Source organism: Acomys russatus, chromosome 22, assembly GCF_903995435.1.
Source record: "Acomys russatus chromosome 22, mAcoRus1.1, whole genome shotgun sequence".
Classification (NCBI taxonomy): Eukaryota; Metazoa; Chordata; class Mammalia; order Rodentia; family Muridae; genus Acomys; species Acomys russatus.
In genome coordinates, this window is record NC_067158.1 from 13,757,636 (window position 1) to 13,772,453 (window position 14,818).

General features: G+C 41.3%; 1 pseudogene; it reads left to right on the top strand.

The window, feature by feature from the left end:
* The first annotated feature begins 537 nt into the window (after window positions 1-537).
* On the top strand, window positions 538-1,167 carry LOC127205970 (sperm-associated antigen 7-like; annotated as a pseudogene).
* The last annotated feature ends 13,651 nt before the right edge of the window (window positions 1,168-14,818 follow it).

The following is a 14,818-nucleotide window of genomic DNA, read 5'->3' on the forward strand; positions in this document are numbered from 1 at the left end:
TAAGACATCTAAGTTGCTTCTTCCCAAGGAAACACTTTGAATAATAAATAAATGTTAATTCTATTAAAAGTGCTACTAAAGTTTTCATAAAGGGACAAAAAGTATAGAAAAAGCCAAGCAATCAACTCAACAGAAACCCTCTCCTTTGCATGGGAACACAGAGTTGGTCCACAAGCACTTGTCTCCATGTTTGAAAAACAAGTACAGCAAGACCCGCTGAACCCAGTCAGAAAACAGGGGAATAATGCAACCCAAGAGCACTCCTCTACTGTGGCGATTGCAATCACAGCCCATCAGTCTGCTGCAGTCTACTTGAACTGGCCAGTGTCTCCCCTCAGCCTTTCTCCTGGCTATTACCTATTTAGCCAACACCTCCTCCCTAAAGATATGTATATATATCCAAACAAATCCAAGCATTGATAAGCCTAGAGCCACTCTGCCGTCTCTAAGGAGACTTGTAAGCCTTAGAGAGGAGGTTTACAAGTACATTCCCTGTGGATTATAATTTACAAGGGCCCCCTCTCAGTCATTCCCAAGATGGCGGACGTACTGGGCTCCATCCTGAGCTCCACGGAGAAGCCACCCAGCCTCAGTGACCAGGAGAGTTGTCCCCAAGGCCCGAGAGCAGGCTGCATGCCTGAAGAAACTACCGGAGCAAGACAAACAGCAAAAAGTGGAGTTTTGTAAAACGATGGAGAAAGAGATGTCTGATTTCATCCAGGACAGCGGACAGATCAAGAAAAAGTTGCAGCCAATGAACAAGATAGAGAGGAGCGTACTACATGATGCGGTAGAGGTAGCTGGCCTCACGTCTTTCTCCTTTGGAGAAGATGATGACTGTCGCTATGTCATGATCTTCCAAAAGGAGTTCGCAACCTCCGATGAAGAGCTAGACTCCTACTGTCATGGAGGGGAGTGGGACCCACAGAAGGCAGAAGAGAAGCGGAAGCTAAAGGAACTGGCTCAGAAGCAGGAGGAGGAAGCAGCCCAGCAGGGACCCCTGGTGGTGAGCCTGATGCAGCCCACATGCTACAAGCCAACAAGACCTATGGCTGTGTGCCCATGGCCGACAAGTGCGACACGCACTCCATAGAAGAGGCCATGAGTGAGATGCGAGCCAAGAAACGTCTGCCGCAGAGTGGGAAAGAGCTGACAACTACCTCCTAAGCATCCCACCTGGCTCACTTTGACCTCCAGCAAGGGCGGGACATGAAGGGACAAGGCTGTTATGAGGACCCATCCTAAAGCCTCAATTCTCAACTGTGAGGTCCTGCCAGCTGCCACTCAGGCTGGAGAGAAGCGGGTGTTTATCACTGCTGGAACTTGGATGTGTGGTTGGTGAGAGTGTGTGTGCGTGGGGGCATGGTGTGGGGGTATGTGCATGTGCGTGTGTGCATGTGTGTGTGTGTATGTGTGTGCGTGTGTGTGTGTGTGCCTGCAAATGTGTGAGCGGGTATTTAATCTGTGTTATTCTCTGTTATCTTTGGAATTTTCTTCTCCATGGGGCTGAGGTTGCTTTACATTGAATAAACACTGTTTGACACCCCTCCCCCCAAAATTTATAAGGGTCTCATTTCGGTGTTTGACTCAGGACACATTTATGAGTCTCATTAGAATTGTTAATTCTATACCAATGTATGAGAATTAAACTTACTTTGCATCAAAATTCTATGCCAATGAATTAAAAATAACTTTATGAGCGACAATTAAGGCCTTAAGTTGAGGAGCAGACTCAATAATCTACTTTTTGTCCTATTATCCCTATATATTTCTATATCCCCCTCTTTTTTTCTTTTCAACCTCTATCTCCAAACCTAAGAAAGAAAGATAAAGGAAAAGAGAGACATCTCTGAGTCCAACCTCCTTTCCTCTTTGAATAAGAACAGTAGTAACTTATAACCAACTCCCAATGAAAATAAACAAGAAAATAGCCCAAGAAAGCAACCAAAACCTACCCAACCCCCCCTTAAGGGAAATGGGGCATAGGCAAGTTTGGATGCAGGCAGAGTCAACTGCCAAAATTTGCCAAGACAGGGTAAACACGTCTTTAATAGTTCCTGCCTCACAAATATGTTCTTCAGATATTCTGGGCCAGAAGGCTGAAGATGATGCTCCAACATTATAGAGAGTTATGGGTGACTGTCCAGGCAGCAAACTGTCTCTGTCATTTATTTTTTCACCTTGGAAGCTGATAACCTGCACTTCCTGTTTACTCAAGTAATTAATTTTATTCCTTCTCAAGTCTCTGATGGGGTTGAAGACCAAATAGTTTAGTCTTAACCGTTAAGCTTAGTTGTTTAGAGGTTAAGATGTTCTTAGGTCTAGATAAATGTTTTAAGTTGATAGAGAAGAGAAATGCTAGATATTGATTTACATTCAGAATTTTAGATGCACCAAGATAGGAAAGATGTTTTCTTCAAGGTTGCCAAATACAAATAGCCAAAACACTATGAATGTAACATTTATATAATTCCTGATTGTTTAGTGGTTCTGCTTGCTGTATGTAATATATATGAAATAAAAATATTTTAAAAATAATTGTTAATGCTTTAGGTCATCAAATGCTTGAGAGTCATATTTTCGAAACAGAAGAACATATGTTACAGTTTAAATAAAACTCTAATTTCTTATGAAGCTTATTTGACATTGACACTATTGTAAGACACTCCAAATCTGTGCTGACAGCACCAGGAAGCTTTTACCCCATAGCACCACCCCTCAAACACAGAGCTTTAAAAGCAGTCATTGCGGTAAACAAGATGAGAGAAGCAATTCTTACCTGCATGCAGGGCACTGGATAATTCCCACCCGGTGAGTATCGTGCCCGTAGAAGATGAAGCCTGAAGCAATGTAATACTAACCTGCTTATGCATTCTCTTCTCTAATTACCATAGTGACCTCTTTTTTAAAAAAAATATTTATTATGTATACAGTGTTTTGCCTGCATATACACCTGCACTCCAGAAGAGGGCACCAGATCTTATTGTAGATGGTCATGAAGCCACCATGTGGTTGCTGGGAATTAAACTCAGGACCTTTGGAAGAAGCAGCCAGCGTTCTTAACCCCTGAGCCATCTCTCCAAGCCTACCATACTGACCTCTTAACTTGGCTTTAAAAAATTAACAGAATGGATGGAAGACAAATCTTAGTTGTGATATCTATGATTTATTAACCCCCAAAACTCATTTGGGGAAGTAGTAAAATGTAACTTATGGGTAAGATCTCTGTCTTATTTAGTTACATAAGCATGATCTAGTGCTGGGATCTAGAGAAAGGGCATGGCAGACAATCCCCGGTCTAGCTTCTGCAGCTACGTACGTAGCACTTGATAATCTTTGTACTATTATTATTTTTTCCCTGCATTTTCCACCTGTACCATCAGTAACCATTCTGGATGTGTTTTCTAACTCTGACTACTTTGCGTGCCTAATAGTCTCTGTGCCCTTCCGCAGACGACACCTTTCTGGATGTTAGCTGAGCACTTTGCTTCAGTTCTCCAGAACCGAGTTATCCAGATAAAACCTGCTTGTCTCCCATAAGTACTCTAGCTGCTCTCCTTCCTCCGTACACTCATCTCTGTGTGATTACCCCCTCTCTGTCACACCATCTGCTCCAGTGATATGACAGCGACTCTGTACTTGTTGGTATATCAGAATGACCAACAAGCCTGCTGAACAAAAAGTGTTAGGGTGACTTCAAGGATCACCAGAGGTGAGTAGTTTGAATGAGAGTGGCTGGCTCCCATAGATTTAGATGTACTTGGTGGAACTGGTTGAGCAGGATTAGGAGATCGCCTGCGACAGGCTTTGAGGTTTCTGAAGAGTGGTATCATTCCCAGTGTGCCCTGTCTCTGCCTCCTGCTTTCTTGAGGTGTGAGTTCTCAGCTGTTCCCGCCACAATGCTTTCACTCTACCATGGTGGACTCTAGCCCTCCAAAACCATAAGTCCGATTAAACACTTCCTTTTATAAGCTGCCTTGGATGGCACCTTATCACAGCAATAGAGAAGTAACTAACAGGCCAGGCTTGGTGTAAGCCCTGAAAATTTGCATTTGTAACTAGCACCCAGTGATACCAATCTGTCACAGCCCTTCTTACGGCTGTAGCCGATCTATCTTCTCAAAGATGGAGGAAGCGTGGCTTCAGAGATAAAGGACATCTGTCTCCCATCTTTCCACCTTAGTTCTTTCCAGAACATCTGTTCCAACCATGAGATCATTATTTAGAAGGACTTTAAACTGTAAAAAGCTAGGATATGTGTAGAGGGGAGCATGCTATTAGGAGACTTTGCTGGGGCTGTTATTTATAGGGACTCTCCAAGCCAAGTGCATCTACCTTTCCATCTTGGTTTGTTTCTTTTTTCTTATAACTTATAGATGGAAGCACATATTTTAGCTGAGCAGTGTCCGTGCTGGTGCTGATGCCTGTAGTCTGTACCTCTTGCCTCAAAAGTGAAGACGTGTGAGTGGATAATCTCAGCTGGTTCCTGAAGGAGCCTGGTCTGGGATTCTGCAGGTCTTTGCTGCAGGCTCCCAACAAATCATTTAGATAATAGTTTTTGCTTTTAAACACTGAATTGATGTAAGGCAAGCTCTTTTTTTTTTTTTTTACACAGAGTGTAAAGCATCTCTAGTCATCTAGATGTACTTATTACCTTTTCGAGAAACATGATTTGCCACCAAGGAGCACGATCAAGCCGCCCTGGGTAATTAACACAGCCAAGTCACCTGGGAAAAGGGAACCACAATGGAAGAATTGCTTCAGCTAGATCCGCGTCTATGAGGGATTGCGTTGATTATTGACTGATATAGGGGCACACCCGCCACCACACCCCACCCCACCCCACCTCCATGTGCTCTGTGGATGGTGCTGTCTCTGGGCATGTGGACCCGGACTCTGGGCAGGGTTCCTCACGGACTCTGCTTCAGTTCCTGCGTCGAGTTCCTGCCCTGACTTCCCTCAGGGATGGATCGTCACCTGCAAGTGTAAGCTGAAACAAACCCTTTCCTTTCCAAGTTTTCTTTTTCTTCAGAATGTTTTACATAGCTGCAGAACAGCAAACTAGAAAAATGTTGCTTTTTTTTTTTTTTTTTTTGTAACTAAATAAAGTTAGGATTTTAAAGTTAGCTCAAATTGTGTTTTTTTTTTCCTGTCTTTTAAATTTCGCTTAGATGTTTAGAAATATGGCCTTTTCTGAGCTAGCAACCTCAGACATGCTCTCCAAATCATTGATTTAAAAACCTGTGCAATGAGAAATCTAGCATCTACAGAATCCCTTGGCTTTCCAGCTCAGGAAACACAGCTGTGTTTTCTGGTCCCACCCAGAGCTCATCTGTGCAACTTTCTGGTGCTCATTACCACACATATTTTTCTATCTGTTCAATACTCATTTCTGAAAGTTTTTATACAATTAGTTAGAGAACCTAATGGTACTTTTGCTGTATAATGTTAGAAAGTGTAGGAAAAAATAACAAAATTTTAAACCTCTCCAGTTACTATAGTCTTCTCCAAAGAACAGAGATTTGGACCTCTCTGATTTTCCCTCTGAGAAGTGTCTTAGCAATAACCCCAAGGAAGGACAGAGCCAGGATGTAAATGGGTCTTCCACTCCTGAGGCTTTTCCAAGCATAGAAAGTGCACGCCAAGGTCAGGTCATTCTGGTTTTTATATCAATTTTAAGCAAAAGTAAGTGGAATAAACTCCTGCTTTAGAGAATTGGACAGCACCAACTTGTTTTGGTTTGTTCTAAATCACAGATGTTTATTGCTTATTTTACCATGTTGCCAAGCCCAAGTTTTCCTAGAACCAAGTTCTATTTGGTTTAACGTAAAAGTGAAACAGTGACTATTGCTTGAGACAAAGATGAACCTGGAAGTCTTAAGATTGGAATCCTTGCCAGAATCATAAACCACTGGTAGAAATAATGGCCCTTTTTACTGGTTTGAACATTAAACTACCCGCTAGGCTATTTAAATATTAATAAAAAGTAATTTTGGAAGGACTGTGACTTATTGCAGATAAGCATCTAATTTTTTAAAAAAGATTTTAGTCCAAAATTGTTCAGCCCCAGAACAAGGCTCTGACCTGATGAGTCCTGGATTTCCCATGCAGCCTCGGTTCCTGTTTACACTCCCTGTTCTACAGGGGACACGTAGCGACTGTCCTGCATGTTTCTCCTCCTGTTGCTCTCGTTCTAGTTCCTAGGAGGAAATGAAATAGCCCAAAATGTTCTCAGTCTCGATTTATTCAAATCCAAGATGTGACATATATATATATGTGTGTGTGTGTGTGTAGGTGTACGTGTATATGTATATGTGTGTGCATATATGTATATGTGTGTATGCATACGTGTGTTTATGTATGTATATGTGTGTCATATGTATGTGCATAATGTATGTATCACCTTTGAGAAATGTGCATTCACATATTAATATAGTCTCCAAAGCTTACATTTATTACTTACAGACATATAGCTATAGTATATTTACAAAATAATACATGTGTAACTCATTTGTAATATTTAAATGCATTATTGTATTTAATGCAATATTTAAATGTATTATTGTTGATATGTATTAACGAGTATATAAAACCATATGACTAAAGTTTGTATGTTATGAAATACGATTACTAAATTTATTTTCTGTAGAAAACATCGTATTTCTGAGAAAGAATGGAAAGATTTCTGTTCAGCTACTTTTATGGTTTTATAGTTAATACCTTTCAATGCAGGCTTCTGTAGTCCTCCGGCCTGGCTGTACTACGTCAGTTATGTTAGAACGAACCCTCAGAGCTCTATAACTGAGGAAATGCTCTGAAGGATGCCCATCGCACTCATGGCTATAGTTCTTCATTGTGAAAAATCAGCTAAAGACCAGTGCTAGCTATGACAGAGACAAACATTCACGATCTTGATAACCAGCCAAAGAGACTAAAAGGCATCCTTCTCAAAGTCAGCGAGACAACAAGCGAAGGACCCTTGAGAGGTGTGGGGTGTAGTTTTAATAGTACTCTATGTGTCACAAAAAAACAAAAAAAAAAAAAAAAAAAACAAAGTGCAGAGCTCTCCAGTATGCTAGTGTGGTACTTAAGTGCAGCTTACGCATCTATTTAGTTCACGTCTCATGCTGCGTTGTGACATGTGGCAACAAAAAGATTTGGGCTTGCTTGCTTTTTGCTTTGGATTTTGCTGTATTTCTCACCATCTGTTTTGTTCTTTTTGTAGAAGCAAGTGTTGCTGATTGCCGGAGCAAGTATTCCTGAGTCCTGATTCCACATCGCTGGATCAAGAGGCACGCGAGCTCTGGCTTACCTACCCTTCACTCTAAACTGGCCATCACTGAGAGAAACTCTGAGCCTAAGAATGCCTTGGTTGGGACACTGATTTACCACCAAGGGGCGGATTATTACAGGTAAGAAAAGGGAGGGCCACTGGTCTCCCCAGATCTTCTGGGCAGCAGTGAGAAAGCTCCAGGTTTAATGAATAAAATAAATAAAAGGAAAGGAAAGGAAAAGAAAGGTCGTGATAGTCCCTAGTTATGGCGGAGAGAGAGTTTATTATAGATATGTAGGCAAGCATAGCCAGAGGCAGACACATTTGGGAGAATCCAGAGCGATCATGACCCTGAACCATGTGGGGAAAGGGAGAGGGGAATCAAGTAAAACAGCCAGGAGGCCAAAGGTACAAAAGAGGGATGGGTAACCAAAACACCTGATTATATAAGGGAGAGCCTCTGGAGGAGGGGCAACTCAGCGCCCAGCCTGGAGAGTTCAGGGTAGGAGATGAGGTATGCCAGCCATCCCATACCCTGTAACAGGTAGGGACCGAGGGATGCTGGGAGAACCTGGAGGCCAGGTCTGCTTTGCTAGGTGTAAACAGGCACCTCAGGCCCTTGCCCTCAAAGGCCGAGGGTTTGGAATGTAATACACGTGAGAGGCAAGGCCCGGGGTATAAGGACAAGGCTGCCCATGTTCGCTAACTTCACTCGCTGCAGGCAGCAGTCTCCTCATCAGTTGTAGTGTTCATTTAAACATCCCTTCCCTGCCCCCACAAGACTATTCTCCATTAAAGATTTGTATGTTCACAGTGACACCAACCGGTAACAAACTCTGGGCCTCCAAGATTGACTATTTTCACTATCTTATTCTGATTTGGACAGCAGCTTCGAATTGTAAATGAGGGGACCTCTGATGAAACCATATTTATCAACTACTTTAGCTGACCACAGGCATGGGTGAAGCCTATGACCAGAAAACACAACTTCCATGGTCTCAGCAGTTTCAGTTTGTCAAAAATCAAGTAATTAGTTACACTCTTAGCTAGGGAGTTTCCTTTGCCAGCTTTTTTTTTTTTTTTTTTTTTTTTTTACTTGAAGGAGAAAAATAAGCTTCCCTCTATTTTCTAAGTTTAAGATTTTTATTGTTTAAGGGGTTTATACATGTATATGATATATTTTATCAAATCACTTCTTTAGTTTTTTTTCCCCCTATTCTATCCACCCATTTTCCAAGCAAAATTCGTGTGCTCAGTTGCTAAAACCCACTGAGCTCTTGGTGCAGCCTATCTGTGTGACCTTCGGAGCTTCCTCCATTTAATGAGGTGTCACTCATCCTGTCAGCACTGTATCAGTTCTTCCGCTCAATGTGCTCCGATTACGTGCCTGACACACGTGTGAGCTGCCTGTGAGGCTTCACCTGTGATTCTACTCAAAGTACAGTAGGTTCTGCCTCATCAGGGCAGGAAGTGCAGCTGTCCAAGATAAAGCTGGTGTTCGCACAAAATCCCTCAGGGAGGGACTCTGAAGATGCTTGACTTCAGCTGAAATCTAGCACAAATCTAGCACAAATCAGCAATGATGAGGCCAAAGCCCAAACCAAGACCTTTGGAAAGAGAATCTGAGAGACAAGGCTGAGTGGTCAGGCCAAAGTCAGGCAACGGGGCTTTGTGGGAAGAGGATAATGAGCTAAGGGTTTAAGTCAAAATGGAAGAACAAGTGCTGTCATTCTTTTACGTGTGAGGCACCAGGGCGTGGCTCCATCATCTCCAATTGTAACTCCAGTTCCCATGGATCCAATATCCTCTTATAGCCTCAGTGGGCATCAGGAAAACACACACACACACACACACACACACACACACACACACACACACACACCACATATATACATGCAATATAATGCTAGCACATAAAATAAATAAATGTTTCAAAAATTACAGCATGAAAAGACTGTCAGAGGAAGACTGTAAGAGTCAAACTGTCCATTTAGTAAGTGTAGAGGAATGACATGAAGAATAAATGCAAAATAATATTTGTTAAAAAACAGAAAAGAGGATGCAAACTAGAAACTGAACATTGATGTCCCAGAGGTTGGGCCAACCCTGGATCTCTGCCATATGGTAAGGGCTGAAGACAGGGCATCTCCATAGCAACCTATAACATTAGCAGCAAGGGCAACAACTTTGGGGTTCTATACAGATGGTAAGTTAGAAAAAAGATAATTATTGAGGCTCATCCTTAGGAATACAATGTAGGGAATTGACTGGTCTTAATGTCACATGATTGATCAGCACAGAATTAAACTATGCTAAAAATCTCAGCTTTCAGTCAGTATGTCAAAATTGCACATCCCTCCAGTTTCCTGTGTCCCATGCTTTGATGAGATGACAAAATGCCACACTAATCAGGACCTCATATGATCATTGTTTTGGAGGCGAATCTTTACTTAATAAAATCACAACTCCATGCTATTATTTTTAATTTACTCAAAAAGCAGTTGCTAGCAAATTGTGTTTGTGAATAAAGTTTTATTGGAATGCAAGCATGCTCTACATTGTCCATTATTACTTTTTGTACCACAACAGTGGAGTTGAGTGTTATGCAAGAGGCAGTCAGGCCACAAATCCTGAAGTATTTATTATGTGGCTTTTCTACGCAACACTTGTCAATTCCTGCTTAACACGATCAATGAGCTGAATTACAACCACATGCTCCAAGTCCATTTCCTAAAGGAATTGCATACTCTTGATTAAAAATGGTGAAATTCGATTCTCTAAGTTGATTTGTTAAACTGCTTTAGTCAGAGGGTGCACTTATCCATGGACGGTCTGGTAGAAGGAAAATTAGCATAGCCGCTAGTGACAATATAAATATTGTCGTTGATGTCAATTGTCATCTTATTTCATGACAACAGACATGGGGAAAGGACAAAAGTCATCAGCTTCAGCACTCACTCATTGGCTATGAGGGAGAGTAACCTTTCTCTTTACTGCAGACAGTACAGTCTAGCAGTTCAAATTCTACTGTGTTAAGTCACTCCTCAACCATTTAGTGCATGTGAAATTTTTTAAAAAGATTTACTTATTTGTTATTATGTATATAGGGGCTCTGCCTGCATGCAGACCAGAAGAGGGCATCAGATCACATTAGAGATGGTTGTGAGCCACCCTGTGGTTGCTGGGAATTGAACTCAGGACCTTAACCACTGAGCCATCTCTCCAGCCCAACATGTGAAATTCTTTAACACCGTAGTTTCAGTTTATAGAGCATTCTAATCCCCACTTCCTTATATATGAAACAGAAGAGAGTTGCTGGGAAGAATGTAGAATTAGAATGTATATGCAAGATTATTACCAAGTAATGTGTAACAGCATGCACTAAACTTCTGTCTGAAGTGTAGTGGTTAAAGGTTTAAACATCTTTTTCTGTTCCCCATGCTGTCTAAACTCCCAACAGTCCATGCAGGACAGGAAAAGACACGGAGTCTTGGAACCCACTCACATGCATGTTTTACAGAGCAGCGTAAAGCCTAACACATGCTTTGAAGCTTGGAAGGTGACATCCGGGCCTGGTTCCTTTGTTGCTTATCTCTTTTATTACGGTGATTTTCTGTTTAGCTTCAGGATATATCTGTGGAACTATAGGATGTTTTTAACTTATTAGAAATAATGTTCTCAAATTTCCAAAGCAGTTTATTTTGTTGTAGTGTATTCAAGTTTATTGGCATGCATTCCCAGATTCTAGATTTTGAGGGTTTTTTTTGTTTGTTTGTTTGTTTGTTTTGGTTTGGTTTTTGGTTTTGGTTTGTTTGGTTTGGTTTTTTTGAGACAGGGTTTCTCAGTGTAACAAGAGGCCTGCCTTTCCTGGGCTCACTTTGTAGACCAGGCTGACCTTGAACCCACAGAGATCTGCCTGCCTCTGGCTCCCAGGTGCTGGGATTACAGGTGTGCGTCACCAGGCCCGCCTCCAGATTCTAGTCTGTATCTACTCTATTCAGCACCATCAGTCTCTCAATGCAAATGAATCAGCTCTATATTCACATTTTTATCAAATGAAACAGGTTTCCCTTAAGTATAACTATGGTCCTAAGTATCTAAAGTGTGTGTGTGTGTGTGTGTGTGTGTGTGTGTGTGTGTGTGTGTGTGTGTGTGTGTGTGATGTATTTGTTGTGTGGTATGTGTGATGTTTGTGATATGTGTGTAATATGTATGACATGTGATGTGTATGTGTGTGTGTGTGTGACACCGTGTGTGTGTGTGTGTGTGTGTGTGTGTGTGTGTATGAATTCAGATATGTATGTGTCACAGTGTTCAGACAGAGAAAAGCATTCAAGGCTCACTTCTCTCCTTCCAGCATGGGTTCTGCAAATTGAAGTCAAGGCATCAGGCTTGCTGGGCAAGCACCTTTACCTACGGAGCCATCTTGCTGGCCCCAGCCCTAATATATGAGACATAAAGGAATACCTCTGCACAGGCGAGTGGAAGGTGTGAAAGTCCAGCTGAATGCATGAAGTAACCCACCTGGAGACCATGTTGGGACTTCAAAAATTCATATGAAGAAATTAAAGGTAAAAGCTCTTTTTCCTTTCTTATAACTGATTTTAAAGTATGCAGAGTTAAAAAAAAATTTGAACAAAGATTTTTATTATGTGCAATGTTTAAGAACAAAATAATACCTATTGTAATGTTTTCTAAATTTAAATGTGAAAATGTATATCCAATAGAGATGTGGCTTAGGTTGCACAACTCAGGGCAGTTGTAATTTTTTCTTGTAAGATTGCCTTCTCATGTACAAAATATGCCCTCCCTCTGGGCCACACAACTTCCCTCTATTATGAGAAAACTGACTTTCTGTGACTTTCTATTTTATTATGCAAAGGCACACTTCACAAGAAACTTTTACAATCACTTCCTCGGAACACAGTGTAACTTCCCTGACCCTGAAAACCTCCCATATTACATGTCAAATTAGCCTCTCTTGCCTCCAGAGAGGGACTCAAAAGGAACAAGTAACGGTCCTGGTACATGTGCAGCACCTCTAAGAAAATAATGATTATACTGAGTGTCTTGACAAAGATAAATGAATTTGTGTTTGCAACGCAGGGATCTGAATAATTTTGGATTAACTGTTCTTCTTCATTTAATAATAATAATAATAATAATAATAATAATAATAATAATAAAATATATGAAGGAATGTAGTGTCACATAGTTTTTATTGGTCAAGAATCTCTTGTGAATGTGCTGATCCTAATTTGTATTATAATAGACACCAATTTCCATAAGTTCCTTAATACCCTCTATTAAAACTGTCAGTAAGTGCATATAGCTGTGGAGAGCTCAGGACCTCTGGGACTGTTCCTTAGTTGCAAAGGGGTTTGTGTGTGGCTGGAGAACTTGCTCAGCAGTTAAGAGCACACGCTGCTCTTCCGGAGGACCCAGGTTTGCTTCCTAGCAGCCATATAGCCATATGGTGACTCCAGTTCCATGGCATCCAATGCCTTTTTTTTGTTGTGTGTGTGTCCACAAACACAAAGGATGTATGGCACACCTGCATATAGGAAGACACTGAAAGTTATAAAGAAAAATAAGTATTTTAAAAAATAGTGTGTGTCAGTTTCTCTGCTTCACTTGATGGAAAGTAATTTATTTACAAATTCACAGACAGATTCTCTTAATAGGCACATGCTAGTGGTGTGTAGGGGAATATAGGTTGGTTTTAGTGTGTGCATGTGTGTGTGCATGTGTATGTGCGTGTGTGTGTGTGTTGTATTCCAATAAGAAAAATAATGAAAGAAAGTGTATGCAAATAACTGTGCAACTTTTTTGGGGCCATAGGATTCTAAGAGGACCGTCTGTTCTTCAGCCCGATGCTATTGGGCCTGGCCTTATGCCTTGCTTTGTACAGCAAAGCAGTGCTCAGGAAGAACCTGCCACCATGTTCTCTGGGACACCATGAAGATTTCTCTACAATTTCTATGTCTCTCTTTTCCATTCTGCTCCAAAAGTGGTCTGCCCCAGAGGCTGAGAGCCCACAGGGAAGCAGAGAGCTACAGCAGAAGACTGGACACTTATAAAATAATAAGAAAGAAATTTTTGCTGTTTTAAGCTTCTATCAAAGTAGATCTAGCTAATGCAGATAAGGTGAAGATGTCCGTAAAAGACCTGAAAACACTCATTTATAAACATATGATATATGATTTATATATCAAATCATAAAGCTATAGAAGAAAAGCACAGCGAGTGCTGAGCACACATGTGCATAGCATAGTTAGTATTATCCAAGCACAATAAAGATTCTATGTGGGACAAGGTAGAAAAGGAAACCAACAATGACAGTCTAGGAGAGCAAACACACCATGACCTTATCAGTAGCAAGGATGCACATATTTTTCAAGATCAGCAAGACAGAAGAATTTACTTCGTGAAAATAGACCAAAATTATGAATCAGCAACTAAAAATGTAAAAGCTATGCAGGTAACATATTCATCTCTTCTCATGTATATCCATGTAGTTTTTAATTATATGTATTATTAGTATTATCCGTATGCCCAGCTAGCAATCAATCGACACACAGACACTTGCTATATTTTATTTATTTGTTAAATAATATACTTTATTAATTTATTCATATTACATCTCAATGGTTATCCCATCCCTTGTATCCTCCCATTCCTCCCTCCCTCCCATGTTCCCCTTACTCCCCTCCTCTATGACTGTGACTGAGAGGGACCTCCTCCCCCTGTATATGCTCATAGGGTATCAAGTCTCTTCTTGGTAACCTGCTATCCTTCCTCTGAGTGCCATCAGGCCTCCCAACCTAGGGGATGTGGTCAAATATGGGGCACCAGAATTCATGTGAAAGTCAGTCCCCACTCTCCACTCAACTGTGGGGAATGCCCTATCCATTGGCTAGATCAGGATAGGGGTTCAAAGTTTACTGCACGTATTGTCCTTGGCTGGTGCCATAGTTTGAGCAGGACCCCTGGACCCAGATCTGCCCATCATAATGTTCTTCTTGTAGGTTTCTCACACCCTCTGAATCCTTCTATTTCCCTATTCTCCCTTGCTTAAAATAGCCTTAGTTAATCTGGGGCAGGGCAGATATCCTCTAAACTACTTCCCATAGTGGGCCGGATATGTGATACCTGCCCCAATCCTATGCTTCTAATAATATCTATAAAGCTACCTCCCATCCAAATCCCATAATACTTGCTAATGTTCTTCATCTGGGACAAATCTCCATCTATGCCAGCTACGTGCTTCTCTTCCATCTATCCCATGGCAGCCTTCTTTTCCTCCTCTCTCCTCCAGTCTTTCTTTATCTTGTCTTCTTCCAAGGATGCCTCTCTGTCTCAAGCCCAGAAGCCTTAGCCACACCTATCTCATCTGCCCTGTCCAGGTGGGATGGCTTTTTATTAATCAAAAGGTGGGTCACAGAGACAGCAAGCAGTAATTAGCATCAGAATACATTAAACCATTCCCCAACATATCCATTCTCTGTAAAAGCCATGACTTGAAACAGCTTTGGTTTATTAAGC